Source organism: Chelonoidis abingdonii, chromosome 2 (genome assembly GCF_003597395.2).
Source record: "Chelonoidis abingdonii isolate Lonesome George chromosome 2, CheloAbing_2.0, whole genome shotgun sequence".
In the NCBI taxonomy this organism is placed as follows: domain Eukaryota; kingdom Metazoa; phylum Chordata; order Testudines; family Testudinidae; genus Chelonoidis; species Chelonoidis abingdonii.
In genome coordinates, this window is record NC_133770.1 from 252,403,948 (window position 1) to 252,419,193 (window position 15,246).

Sequence of the window (15,246 nt, forward strand, 5' to 3'; positions counted from 1 at the left end):
TAGAAATGTAGGGTTGGAAGGGACCTCAAAAAGTCATCAAGTGCAGCCCCCTGTGCTGAGGCAGGGCCAAGTAAATCTAGACCATCTCTGACAGGTGTTTGTCCACACTGTTCTTAAAGAACTCCAGTGATGGGAATTGCACAGCTTCCCCTGGAAGACTATTCCAGAGGTTAACTGCAGTTACAATTGGATTTACCCTAATAACTAACCTAAATCTTCTTTGCTGCATAGTAAGCCCATTATTTCTTGTCCTGCTTTCAGTGGGCATGTAGAAAAATTGATCACTATCCTCTTAACAGGCTTTAACATATTTGAAGACTTATCAGGTCCTCCCCACCCAAATATTCTTTTCTGAAGACTAAACATTCGTTTTTTTAAATCTTTTCTCATAGGTCAGGTTTTCTAAACCTTTTATCGTGTTTGCTGCTCTTCTCTGGAGTCCCTCCAGTTTGTTCACATGTTTCCTAAAGTGCTGTGCCCAGAAATGGACACAGTATCCAAGCTGAAGCCTCATCAGTGCCAAGTAGAGCAGGACAACTACCTCCAGTGTCTTACATGCAATACTGCTGTTAATACACCCCAGAACGAAGATGATCTTTTTTTGCAACTGCATCACATTGTGGACACAAGTTCAATTTGTGATCTACGATAACTGATCCTTTTCAGCAGTACTAACACTTAGCCAATTATTCCTCATTTTGTAGATGTGCATTTGATTTTTCCTTCCTAAGTGTAGTACTTTGCGCTTGTCTTTATTGAACTTCACCTAGCTGAATTCAGACAAACTGGAGAATTGATCAAGGTCATTTGGAATTCTGATGCTTGCAAGTCCTCCTAGCTCTGAAAATTTTATAAGCATACTCACCACACCATTATTCAAATTTTTAATGAAACTACTGTTTAGTGCTAGACCCTGGACTGACACCTTCTGGACCCTACAAGATACACCTTTCCAGTCTGACAGCAAACCATTGATAACTACTCTGAGTACAGTCTTTCAGCCAGCTGTGCACCCATCTTATAGTAATTTCATCAAGATCACATTCCCCTATCTCAGAAACCTTACTAAAATCAGTATACATCATATCTACTTTTTCCCACCATTCACTAGGCCAGTAATCCTGTTGAAGAAGGAAATTAGGTTGGTTGGGCAGGATTTGTTTTTAACAAATCCATTCAGGCTATTTTGTATCACCCTGTTACCCTCTAGTTGCTTACAAATTTATTGTTTAATAACTTGTTCCAGTATCTTTCCAGGTACTGAAGTTACACTGACTAGGCTATAAGACCCTGGGTCCTTTTTGTTTCATTTTTTAAAGCTAAGTACTATGTTTGCCCTTCTCCAGCACTCTGGGGCTTCACCCATTCTTCATGAGTTCTCAAAGATAATTGGAAACAGTTCCAAGTTTGCTTCAGCTAGTTCCTTAATTCTATGATGAATTTCTTCAGGCCCCACCTGCTGCCCTGTGTGTCCAGTCAGAATTAACCCACAATATTTGAATTTCAGATACTGAATCTTTACATGATGAATACATAGTTTGAGAATTACTTGCAGAAATTGTGCTGCAGATAATTTCAGAGATAACCTTTCTGCCAGGTGGAGCCAGCAGCAATCAGGGCCAGGTTCAATATCTAGGGGTTCCTTTCCATTGATCAACACTGAACTGGTTTGAGCCCCCACCCAGTAACCTGGGAAATTTACACACCACCCCAGATACCTCTGAGAAGCAATACTTCCCCACTCACAAGCACAGCGTCTGAGCGGAGAAAATAAACTTTTAATTAAAGGAAGGAAGTAACTCGGCATTAATTTGGGAAACCACTGCAAACAGGGTTCATAAACATAAACCATGAGTAAAAGACTGACTCCCAAGTAAGTTGGACAGTGTCGTTTTCCCCTCAGGTTCTTAAGTCCAGCAACCCAAAAGTCCCTTTCACATGCCCAACCCTCCTCTGCACCTCACTCACAGTTGCTGTCCTTGATCAGTGCAGACCCAGAGTTCAGAGGTTCATCTGCAGAGTTCACCTCCCCCACAAGGTGGGGTAAAGAGGTATCTTACTTGCGCCACTTGCTTGCTGCCCCTCTCTGCCAACCACCCTGCTGGCCATTCACTGGCTGCTCCTACTGGCTACCTGCTCACTGCTCTTGCTGCACCTCTCCACCAGCCACCCTGCTAGCTGCTCATTGCACCTCTTTGCCACACCAGCCACTTGTTCACCAGCTAGCTGTCAGTCTCCTTCTGCTACCACCTACCTCTCTGCTCTAAGTTCTACACATCAGGTTTTTTATAATTTTCAGCTCTTTGCAGGTAAGGCAGAAACACAGTTCTACCACAACTGATTTCAGCACTAAGTAGACTTTTAACATAGCAAAAAGACTCTTAATGAAGCCTCTTCAGCTCTATTCTTTGAGCAGTAGCAATGAACAGGTTAAACCAGACAATTCTAATTCTTCAAAAAAAAAAAACACATACCCATTCCCTCACTTTCACAGGGCTCTGACCTTCAAGGCCCTGCTTAGTGAGGTTCTTTCAACTGAGGGTGCCTCCTCTTCCCCCTCACTTGGGACAGGTTAAGCATAGTCCTGCTTTCCTGTTATCCTACAATAATTACAACACTAGTAACCATATTTCACTACCCCTGCATTCAATATTATGGTCATTTGTACCCAACACCAGCCAAAATTGATCCTTTGACACAGCTGTAAATTATGAATATGTAAACAGAGCAGGAACAAACTGTATTTACATAAACACACCCATAGTCTCTTCTCCTCCCAGCTAGCAATCAGGGAAGCATTAATACAGACCCTGCTTACACACATATGAAAATATTTGTGAAAATCATAAGTGGTTTTCAGATACCCCAGTAATTCACAAATCAGAAAAGAGACTGCAGTCATCAGATAAATTATTTCTTTTGAATTATTTGCTGAGGTCTATGCAAAACCAACTATACACCCCAGGTGGAAAATGTAATTTATATGCAAATAGTCTACATTAGCCAGAATTCTATTCACCTCATGGTTCTTTGGGGGCTTACATGAAATGAAGTAGTGAACTTAATCCTAGTGGACAAGCAGGGCTGGCTTTAGGGAAAATAGCACCTTGGGCAAACTTGTATTTTGACACTCCTGGCCCCAGCAGCCTTCCTAGGCTTTCCACCCCACCCTGTCATCCTGGCCCCTGCAGTCTCTCCCCCCTCCCTCCATTACCCCAAACTCCTGTCCATGACCTCACACTCCAGGTCCACTCTGCTTCTTGCTTCTTAACCAGAGCACCCCTCTGACCACATCACCCACCCGTAGGGCCGGTCTTGCCCTGCAGTGACTCACATCTGGATGTCACGGTGGTGGGCATTATAGGGAACCCCATAGCAGTCACTTTGACTCCCCCAGCCAGTGCTACAGGAAACCCTCATCTGCTCATTGAGCAGGACAGCCAAAATAATGTAGCAAGCAGTCTGCTGCAATCTGACAGGGTGAGTAGGCTCTGGGGCAGAAGTACCTCTCCTGCACCTCCCTCCTCAGCATGGCATCCAGATCCTCTGCCAGAGGCCCAGAGGGTCAGTAGCCCCAGGGGAGGCGCAATGACAGGAGGGCACCAGAGGGCTCTGGTGGCAGGAGCGCATGGTGATCTGAGAGTCCCAGAAACGGGGGAGGGAACCAGAGATATATAGATAGAATCATATTGGTGTGAGGATACCAGGGGCGGGAGAGGGAGGATGGTGATATGGGGGCTCTAGAAGGGTAGATCTCTCCCCACCCTAATACTAAGCATTCCCAGTATTCAAGTGCCCCCCCCACAGTCCCAGGGAACGTGGATTATTGGGGGTGGAAGAGGTTAAAATGCTCCAGCGCACTGAAAGTAGCTAGGGTGAGTGGTGATGGTGGAAGGTTCACTTCCAAAATATCCCCAACTCCTCCTACACTAATACCTCCCCTTGAGATGAGTAAAACGAGGGGGAGGTCCTGAGATCTGGGGAACATGGGGAATTGTGGAGTCAGAGTGTGGTATTCAGGAGGGGGACCTCAAAGAACAGAGGAGAATGGGAACGGAGAACTGGGACCTGTGGGGCAGAAGGAGGGGCCTCTTGGGAGCTGTGGGGGGCTGGCATTTGGGGCATGGGATCAGGACCCCCTCAGACTTACTGGTCTCTTCTTTGCCCCGCAGTTTTAGTTCTCAGTCCCTTTCCTTCCCGCTCCTAACCTGGTCTTGGAGGAGGCTGGCAACTTCCAGCTCCCACTGGCTGGCTGAGATGCCACACTCACCTTCCATAGGTGGCAGGGCTTTCATTCAGGCCTCTCATAGAAATGGCAGGTCTGGGACAGTCGGTGGCAGGGGAAGGAGGAGAGCCAGTTTGCAGTCGCAGAGTGTGGAGGCGGGACTAGGATCCAGGCTGGGAGGGACACCATGTGGAGTGATGAGCTGGGAGCCTCTGCTCTCAGGAGCAGGGAAGTAGATGTTCCTGCCACATCAAGCTGCACCCTGCAAGCAGCAAGGGGAAGCCCGGGGTGCCCCCTGGCTACGGTGCCCTGAGCAAGGACCCAGTCTGCTCTGCGCTAAGGCCAGCCCTGTGGACAAATTTCCACCATCTCATTTAACAGTGGCTGATAACTTTGCTGGCAACTCCGCAATAAGAACAAAAGTAGAGGTTCTCATCCAAAGCCCATTGAAGTCAAAAATGTCTTTCATTGACATCAATGGACTTTGGACCAGGTCCTGAATGAGTATGGAGGCCAAACTATACCCTTCCAGAGATGGCCAACCAGGACAGAACTGAGGTACAATGACCTTTTCCCTGAGACTTGCATTGCTAGTGGAATCTTTCTGGAGATATCCAGAAGACTTCATTCTGATATCTTTTCACTAACCCTACACTGGCTTAACATTAACATTCAAATTTTGTTTTAAATGTATCAGCAGGCTGTGGTGGGGAGTCAGTTACTTTCTGTGCAGTTGAGCATGGTTGGAGAGTGTGTGAAGAAAGCTCTTTTATGGGAGCCTTGCATCCTTTCAGTCATCTTCAAACTTACCCCACTGTTTGGTTAAGGGTACAAGAAATTGTTCTTTAAAAAGGTCTTTTACAAACTGTCTGATATTGTTACTGATTCAGCCACTTGTTTGCAGAGCCAGTTTTACTGTATACATACCACATAATCTCTGAAAAAGTTTTAATTCAATAAAACCCAAGTCCTGAGCTGGAATTCCAAGTCTTAGAACTACACTGATGCAGAGGTTTTCAAAAGTGTCTATTGCAGGCCTGCACAACATATGGCCTGCGGTCTGCATGCAGATCGCGGAGGCTCACTGTGTGGCCCACAGCGGGATTCAAAAGGCTCTGAGCTGCCCGCAGCGGCGGGGAACCCAGAGCCCTTTAAATCTCAGCCGCAGCCGGGATTCATAGGGCTCTGGGCTGCCGGCAGCTGCGAGGTGCCAAGAGCCCTTTAAATCCCAGCCGCCAGGGCCGGCTTTAGGCCAGTTCAACCAATTCCCCTCAATCAGCCCACTCCTAAGAGGGCCCTACCCCCAAGCCCCAGTGCGGTGTACCGGCAAAAGCCAGTACACTGTACAGGGATGGCCCAGCTTCCCCAGGGGGCAATTTAAAAGGCCTGGGGCTCCCAGCAGGGGCTGGAGCCCCAGGCCCTTTAAATTGCCACCAGAGCACCACTGCTGGAGCCCTGGGGTTGAGCTGTGGGGCTCTGGGGGCTATTTAAAAAGTCTGGGGTTCCCGTCGCTTCTACCGCCCTGGCCCTTTAAATAGCCACCTGAGCCCCACCACTTCCCCAGGGTTCCCATGGCTATTTAAAGGACTAGAGCGGTAGAAGAAGGGGAGCCCCGGGCTTTTTAAATAGCCCCCAGAGCCCTGGGGTAGCAGGGGTGGGGGAGTGTCTCCAGCTGCCTCTGCTGCCCTGGTCCTTTAAATAGCCCCCGGAGCCCCACCACTTCCCCAGGGCTCCCGCGGCTATTTACAGGGTTGGGGCAGTGGAAGCAGGGGAGTCCCAGGCCCTTTAAATAGCCTCTGAGCCCCGGGCTGCTGCTGCTGCTGCTACCCTGGTGGGGGAGGCGAGGAGGGGGCACTCACCATACAGGATGGGCTTTACCTGCACAAGCTGCCCACAGCCAACCCCTTCTGCAACCCCTGCTGAGCCCCCTGCCCGCACCAGCCCCGTACCTCCTGCCCTGCCTGCACCAGTTCCTGTCTGTAGCCAGCCCTGCACCCGCTGCCCGCAGCCAGCCCGTCTGCAGCCAGCCCTGCACCCGCTTCCCTGTCTCTAGCCAACCCCTGCTGCACTCCCCTGCCTGAAGCCAGCCAGTCCCGCACTCCTTTGTCTCCAGCCCTGCCAACCCATGCCGCACTCGCCCTGTGGCCCTGCCTGAAGCCAGCCAGCCCACCCCATACCCCGTCTCCAGCCTGCCTCACACCCCTTGCCCAGCCTGCAGACAGACCTTACCTCCAGCCCCCTCCCCCACCACCTCCAGCCAACTCCATGTCCACTGGTGCTCTGCAGTTCCCAGGGAAGTAATCCTGCACACCTGCTTCAATGAGGTGGGCAGGGAGCAGCTAGGACCCACACATGTGCACCCTAGCACACCCTCAGGGAGTGGCGGAGCTCATTTCTAGTTCAGACCCATCTTTTTAAAAAAGAACTTTAGGTAGAGTTAACATACATCTGTATTTTCCTGGACATGTCAGGCTTTTTGGTTCTTAAATCGCCATCTGGGAGGAAAATACGGACGTATGGTAACCCTATTGGTACAAAAAATACACTCTGTGGCAGAACTTTTTATAGGGAACCGGTTGCTAAGAAATGAAAGGCTTTTTTTTACGTTTTTTTTTTCCAGTCATCCCTGCTGGGGCCCTGCCAAAAATGTTCGAATTGGGCTTCGCACTTCCTAAAGCTGGCCCTGCCAGCCACAGATGGGAATCAAAGGGCTCTGGGCTGCCCGCAGAGATTCCTGGCCGTGGCTAGGATTTAAAAGGCTCAGGGCTCCCCGCTGCCACAGGCAGTCCAGAGCCCTTTGTATCCCGGTGGCGGCTCCAGCGGATGGGCTGGGGCTGGGATTTAAAGGGGTCGGGCTCCCCTCAGCTGCAGGAGCTCTGGGCCCTTTAAATCCCTGCCTCAGCCCGGCAAAGCCCTGGGTTCCCTCAGCCACTGGAGCCCCGGGCCCTTTAATTTGACCCTGAGGGCTCCCAGCCACCTCTTCAGCTGGGAGCCCCTGGTTGATTTAAAATCACGTATCACCTCCCCACCCCCAACCTTCCTTTTTGGCCCACAACTTTTTTGGTGGGGCGGTGCTGGGGAAGGAGGGTTTGTTTCTGCAGGGCTGGGCGGTGCTGGGGCGGGGTGTTTCCGCTGGGCCGGGAGGTCCTGGGGGGTGGAGAGGGCAGGTGTTTCCACTGGGCCTGGAGGTCCTGTGGGGGCAGGGCATTTCTGTGGGGCTGGGGGGTTTTGGCCCTCAGCTGTTTTCTTTGGAGTAATGTGGCCCTCGCTGCTTTACGAGTTGTGCAGGCCTGGTCTATTGTGTTGGCACAGATTGGTTTAACTGATACTTTGTTGCAAAAGGACAAAAATAGGCACCTAAAGTTCTGTGCTTGCCATTAATGAGGTAATTATCATGAGAACAAACTGCTAGAACCAGTTCTACCTTTTACAAAATACTCTACCATTAGGTTAAGATCACACCACCACTAGCAGAGGTGCTAGTGCAATTATTTTAGATTACTTGCTATATTGACTGATCTACAGCCAGCAGATTTCAAAAGAAATAAACTTGGAGGTAGCACAGATGTCTGCATTTCTTCTCAGTCACAAGAGTAATAATAGTCCCAGTGTTTAGATTGGGCTTCATCCCCAGATTTGCACCTTGTGCCTCTTTTGCTTTAATGTGAGATATCTGTTAGATGGATTAGGACACCTAGACATGGGTACAACATCGATGCTTAAGACAGAGCTAGAAACAGGTGATTTGGGACATATGGAACCAATCTGTGGCATAAACAAATTTGCTTCCCAGTGATTTCAAAGAGTTTCACCTTCTTATACCAGAGCTGCATTTTATCCATGGAGAGAATTTTGTCAAGCATGAGACTATTCTTGCAGTGATTACTGGTCAGATAATGCTAATGTTTTGTTCTTCTTGCCCATTAAAGAGACCAGGCCTGCAGTATTTTCTCAGGCAAATTTGTCACTGAAGCCACTAGGCCTGAGTTGGGTCTGGAGATTAGGCACTGAGTTATTTGTTCAAACCTGCATCAGAACACACTTACTTCTGCCAGCCAGAAGAGAGAGAGAGAGGACCCTTGTTTTTAATTATGCCATTTTTATCTGAGTTTAAAATGAAACAGGAATTCTTTTGTAATTTCAAGGAGAATCATGCCTACAGAATTGTATCAGTTTCAAAACTGGCAATTATTAGACAGCTACATTTCTCCACTATTTAAGTCTACTTCATAAATATATTGTCAATGCAAATCTTCTTCTGTGAGCTGGCACATAATAGAAAGTTATTCATGTGCATGCTGCCGATAGTACCTTAACATATAATTACAAGCACTAAGTAAATCTGCAGGCAATATGTACTCCTAGCAATGGAATAAGCATAGAATGAAAGCAAGTATACTGCAGCTTTCAGCTTTGAAAAATAAAGGGTAGGTGAAATGATTGCAAATCTTTATGATGATTACCATTTTGTAAGCCCTAGGCAAGAGCAAGTGAGGGCCCCTCCCCAGTCCTTCCATTTGCAGTCTCCCTGTCCCCCATTCTCCTGCTGGGGAAATGGGGTCAGAGTATGGGGGCTTGTCCTGCTCCGCTCAGCCAGTGATCCTGCCCAGTGGTCTCCCCTACTTCCTGACAGGAGCACCGGGTGGGTGGAGCAGGGCAAGATCCTGTGCCCTGACCCTGCTCCCTGGCAGGAGTGCCGGGCAGGCAGAGCAGGTCAGGGTGTGGGGATGTCCATTTTTCCAGGGTCCCCCAGTTGGCTGGGAACCCTAGGCATGGCCCCTTTGGCCAAGAGGCTAATCCGCAGCTAAATGTAGTTCATTTTATTTTGCCCTGGAATTTCTAGTATGTTGGCATTCCCATAAATAGGCCCTAGACGTTTTAAAACAGTCTTCTGTCCTCTTTACAGTTTGACTTGTACTTTCAGACTTCTGGAGCTTCAATACATTTGTTAATTGTCACCAGTTTATGAAGTGTGTTTTCTAAATTAAGCGACTTCTTTACAAGGGTCATCTTCACATTAAATCAAATTAATATCTTTTTCACATATTGCAATCTAAAGCAATCATGCACAAGAGACAGAGTTATCACCCTAACATTATGTCATCTGGCAGAATGTAGACCCTGTAAATCCATTGTCTTTGGAAGGTGGGAGTGGGCGGGTGGAGAGAAACCTTTCTATTCTGTAGGAATTCCTCTTATCTCACTTGTCCTGAGCTTTCCACATCCATGCTATAGGCCACACCTTGCCATGGATTTTAAAGTAGAATGCCCCACATACAAAAAACAAAACCACCAATAACATAGGGTGTTCTGCTTCAACACTGATAGCACAATATGACAAAGTAATTTCTAGTCCTGACTTTGGACTAATTTTGAATTCACTACTAAGTTCTTATGCAGGCAAAACTCACTAACATTGGCTGTTGTCCATGGGTCCAAACTCTATTTGCCACAGATCCAAAAGGGCTAGGAGTGTTCAGGTTGGCTACTTACCACCTTTGTACTCCCCTAACACCATGTTTCATCCACAGCATAAGTTAGAGCAGCCTGAAAGCTGCTGTAATATTCACAAGTAGGTAACACCCTCAGGGACCATTATGCCAAAGATCAGGAGAGCACAGCAGTGCTTCAACCATGCTCCCTCCTCTGGGCATGACCCAATGTGTCTGCTACCTCGGGGGTAGGCTCGGCTTGGATGGCATATAGATGACTATGCTGGCTCAATGCCAGCCAGGGACAGGTGGCTCTAGACATTTTGCCGCCCCAAGCACGGAGGGCCCACTGGTCCTGTGGCTTCTGCGGACCTCCTGCAGGCATCCACCGAAGCTGTGGGACCAGCGGACCCTCCGCAGGCAAGCCGCCGAAGGCACTCTGCCTGCCACCTTAGTGGCGACCGGCAGAGCGTCCCCCCACGGCTTGCCTCCCCAGGCACACGCTTGGAGCGCTGGTGCCTGAAGCCGCCCCTAGCCAGGGATTACTCATGCCATCTAGTTTGTGTGCTGGCTGTCTCCTTAAAAATCTGTGATTGCCTAATATCTTATGTAAGAGACAAAGAAAGCTTCTTCTTTGAGGACATAAAATATTTATAGAAATCTTCATTAATTAGATCTTTTTATTATGCCACCCACAGGGTGACACATATTGCAGATCTTAGTGCCGGGTTGACCTTGACTACCTAATGAGATATGTAATGATGACACTGCTGCAGAAGCAAATGCAAACAGGCACTGCACAAAGATCAGATCTCTTGCTTTCTGCAAATTAAGCTCTAGGAAAAAGGAAAAGCCAGATGTGGGAGACACACTGATAAAAGGCTGGTGACACCATACACTGAACACTAAAAGAGGGACTAATAGTATTTGCTGACCTACATTCCATTAGAATTCTTTTGCTAGTGTAGGTCTGCTCTGGAATGTAACCTAGAACTCACACACATTAAGATAATACACTCTGATGGCAACTATTGACACGAATATCAGCATTGGCCAAAATAAGCACACTAGGCTGGATTTTGCAGAGTGAGTGTAACATACACAGGAAAAACAACCAGTCTGATCTGGGGGTGTTTTGCAACCATTTCACTGAGATATTAGTGACTACACTAGGAACCAGGCAGTGAAGAAGAGGGCCTGTTATATTATTTATACTACAATAGGGTTCCATTCCACCAAAGAGCTTAGCGTTTAAGAGCTAGACTGTACCTTTGTGCACAGCCCTGAGTAACGGGCAATGTATCAGAATGCTGCTCTGGGGGAGCTACTGTGCCTCAGAGACACCAGACAGAAGTACAGTTCCTCTCAGCACTCCTGTGTTGTACTTGGGGCCTAATTTGCAGTGTGCCTGTGATGGGTGAGAGGATGGTCCTGTGGGTCTTTAGCCCCTGCCACATCCTGTCCACTTGCCCCCTAGGAGAAGCATCTGGCACAGCCCCTGCCCTCCCCTCAGCACTCAGAACTAGACCGTGCATAGCTTTAACACAGCCACACATGGGGGGAATTCTTGTTCCCTTCCCCATGCCCTCCTTTGGCTGCATTTGAGCTAGTCACAGTCTAAAGCCCAGGAGGACAAGCAGCATAGGCTGGGTGGGGGAGTGGCTATAGCCCAAACCTGTATCATTTGTATATACACTGCAGATCTTGCTTTTAATACCATCAAAATAAGCACATCTGAATAAGCACAAATTGTCCTGTAGGAGCTGGCGTGTTTCAGAGTGGAGTCCTGGAAGGAGGAGTGTGAAGGAAGAGAGGGGAGTCACTTTATGGGTCAGCTCAGAGAAAGCAGTTATGGCTGGGGGAGGGAGGAACAGTGTTGAAGAAGGCTCAGCGAGTGCTGTGAGAGAAGGAAACAACTCCCCCACTCCCCCAAACATCCTCCATCCCGTGGTCAACTAGTTACATGCAGTGTTGTCAATCCCCCCCGACCCCGTAAATTCGAACACTCCCCTCTAATTTCAGTTCCTGGGGAAATCACTAAGCACGCTGACAGAGCAGTGAAGGGAGGAGGGGAGCACAGAGAAGTGGTAACTATAGATTTCTAAGACCAAAGCTAACACTTCTTTTCCAAGTGAAAAGCTCAGTTACTGTTTTTTTTAAAAAACATTGATTTATTCATCCATCTAGATTGTTATGGTTCTGGGCTGTACCACACCTTTGGCCACTGTCTTGGTCTCTCCCATCAGCACCCTTTCCAAGTGACAGATCTAGAACTGCACTCCTTTCAGGGCAGAACCTGGGGGGGTCACCCTACTTTTAGACTGAGTCCCAGTATCCCCTGCTTCGCCAGCCATGTTACCTCAGCCTTCCCTGCTCCAAGGAGGGAGTCAATACCTGACCAAGTGTAGAAACTATGCTCACAAGTGCATTGGAGGGGGTATTTTTGGAGATCCACTTCCTAACTCTCCCCACCCTCCTGGTCAGGTAGGGGATATAGCAATCCAGCAGAGCTGATTTCCTACCTGGGGTTTACCTGTGACCTGAGTAGTCAGCACAAAGGACTAAGAGGGTGCTTTATACCCTCTTATTTCTTTGTGCAGCCATGCCAACCAAAGCCCCTATCATTGGACCGTAGCTCCCCTGCTCCAGGATCAGAAATAAAATTACTCCCTGAAATACAGTTAGCAACCTGAGTTGATTTTCTCATGGGAATAACACTGCACTGCAATCACATCTGACACTGGCAGATCAGAACACTAACAAATGCATAGCTGGAAATCTGTCTTGCTTTCCTGTGTGTTCCTACTATTAAACTAAATTTAAATTAGAGTCATAAGCTTATGTTTAGACTTTCTGGAATGCTGATAGGATGCGGCATGTATTAATCCTATTTCTAATATCTGTATCTCATGTTATAAGGTAATGTTTGATTGCCCTGCAACTATAAAAATATTTGTTAAGGCTTGCAAATTCCCTACAATCAGGGGAGAAACATTACCAAGTGTGAAATGCTAGTTTACCACAAAAGGTATTGTTATCTTTTCCCCAACAAGAGAAGGTTATAGCAGAGGTTGTCAAACTGGGGGTCAGGACCCGTCAGGGGGTCGTGAGGTTATTGCATGGGGGGGGTCACGAGCTGACAAACTCCACCCCAAACCCCGCTTTACCTCCAGCATTTATAATGGTGTTAAATATATAAAAAAGTATTTTTAGTTTATAAGGGGTGGGGGTTGCACTGAGAGGCTTGCTATGTGAAAGGGGTCACTAGTACAAAAGTTTGAGAGCCACTAGTCTACAGACATCAGACAAGCCATTGTGGATGAATAACTTTGTTGATTGCTTCCTCCATGCCTCTGAAGAGCGTACATGCACAAGCCTGTGTCCCATCATAGCGTGAATGCTATGGGAAGGGAATAAAAATGCCTATTAAAGACAAATTGGCATCTCTATGCTGTCTGGACTCTGAGGGGCAAAGCTAAACATAAGCAAGAGATACCCAAGCTGCTTGTCTTGGGTTAGCCCTAAAGCACACAAAAGATTATTATAGAACTTCTATTACCTTTTGAAGCTAGGATTGTACCTCATTTGTGTGTGTATGATCATCTGCTTTAACCTTGTAAATAGCTCATTTCTTTTTCCTAGTTAATAAGCCTTTAGTTACTTGTTACAGGATTGGCTACAAGCGTTGTCTTTAGTTTGAGATCCAAGTACAAGTGACCTGGGGTAAGTGACTGTCCTTTGGGACTGGGAGTAATCTGAATATTTTAGGGATTTTTGCTGTAAAGTGACCATCTATCACAAAGTCCAGCTTGCTGGGTGGCCAGGTAGACTGGAATGCCAAAGGGGACTGTCTGTGACTCCCTATTAAGGCTGCTATAGTGTTTTAGGAGCTCACACTTGTTACTGGGTTGGTGAAATCTAAGTATAGAACACACAGTCACTTTGGGGTTCATGTCCTGTTTCTTGACAGTCTTCCCTGTGGTTGGCACTCACAGTCGTGAGCTATTCCAGCCAGCATGACAACATAGTCATGTAATTTTTCAATATTTTGATCCACAAAAGATATATTTGTTCCCACTTTGTACATCTCCAGAGGCTTTTTTAAAACATTTGTGGTACTTTTGTTATTCAGTGGCCCTTGGGTATTTAAAGTTTGGCTTTTTGTTAGCTTCAGTGTGTTACAAAGTAGTTTTTAAGCTCTGTGTTTTTCCTCAGTATAAAATCAAGGGAATCAAGCAGTAAACTAGGGTAAAACCAAGTGGACTTGAGCTCCAGTGTAGATCTCTTTCAGGAAGCAGTTGATAAATGGGAGGATTTACTGAATGACACATTTCATTGCAGGTGCCAAGAACTAAATGGACAACTGCATTAAAATGAACTTCTCTAGGTTAAAGTGTCTTCTGCCCAGCCTACGTGAGAATTCCCAGACCATTGTTTGTTGGCAGCACTCGAAGATTTTCCCTGATTATTTAATGCCCATGAGGGTGATGCTTATCATCCTCCCGGGAATTTTTTCTCTGTCACTGAGTAAATACTCAGTAAGGCACAGTGATCTCCCTGGGTAAGACCACTAATTAAAAAACAGTGATTTGCCTACTGTATTACCAGCTGGAAGACTCAAATTTTAGACACGGAACAGTACATTTATTTATCTAGGCCAAAATTTTCAAAATAGGCCACCAACTCTGGGTATCTTCATGTTTGGATGCTTCGCTCTGAGAGACTTTGGTTTTGACTTGAAGTGCTGATCACCTTCCTCCTAGTGTATTCAGTGGGAGCTATGGGTGCCTCACTCCTAGATAAAAACAGGCCAGTTTAAGGTGCCTCAAAAGGGGCATGGAAAAATGGAGACATTGAAAAGCTGGAGCAATGTTTGGAGACTTTGGCCTCTCTCAAACCATGTAGTGTTCCAAAGGAAAAAAACAGTTCACTGGTAAAGCAGGATTAAAAGCGGATTTCATGTTTTCACACTGCTTTGAAAACATGCATTTGAAAATGTTACAAAAGATAAAGAGTAGTGAAACTTTTGAGTGGATAGTGGAGGAGCTACAACCCCACCTTTCAGCTGCCAGTGTAGGAGGGAGAGCTCAAGGGATTTCCCTGTTCCCTATGCATGCACCATGTGCACGAGTCAGAAATATTTCCTGTCTCTGTGTTTGAGGGAGCATGAGGATTGTTAACTCCATGCATCTCCAAGAGTGAGAGTCACTACAAAGAGGAATGGAGTGTGGTGAAGGTCAGACGATGGCTCCCATAGCAGAATGCAGGGACATGTATATCTGCCCCAGAAGCAGTGCACTGTTATAGCCCTACATCCATTCTGCACCAGACTGTACAGCTGGTGAGCTGCAGGGAGTGGGTCAATGATACAGTGGGTGTACTCTCCCCCATCCCCTCCCCCCCTGCCCCATGTACAGCACAGTGCTAGGGAGACTATCTCTCCAAAGACAGCGATACCTGGAATGGTTTGGCTTCACTCAGGGCTGTGGCTACCAGGAAATGCCATGATCTAGCCCTTGCAAGGTAGTTTATACCCACTTGCTGATGCACAGCTTCTTACATCACCCGTGAATTTGACTTCAATTGCCC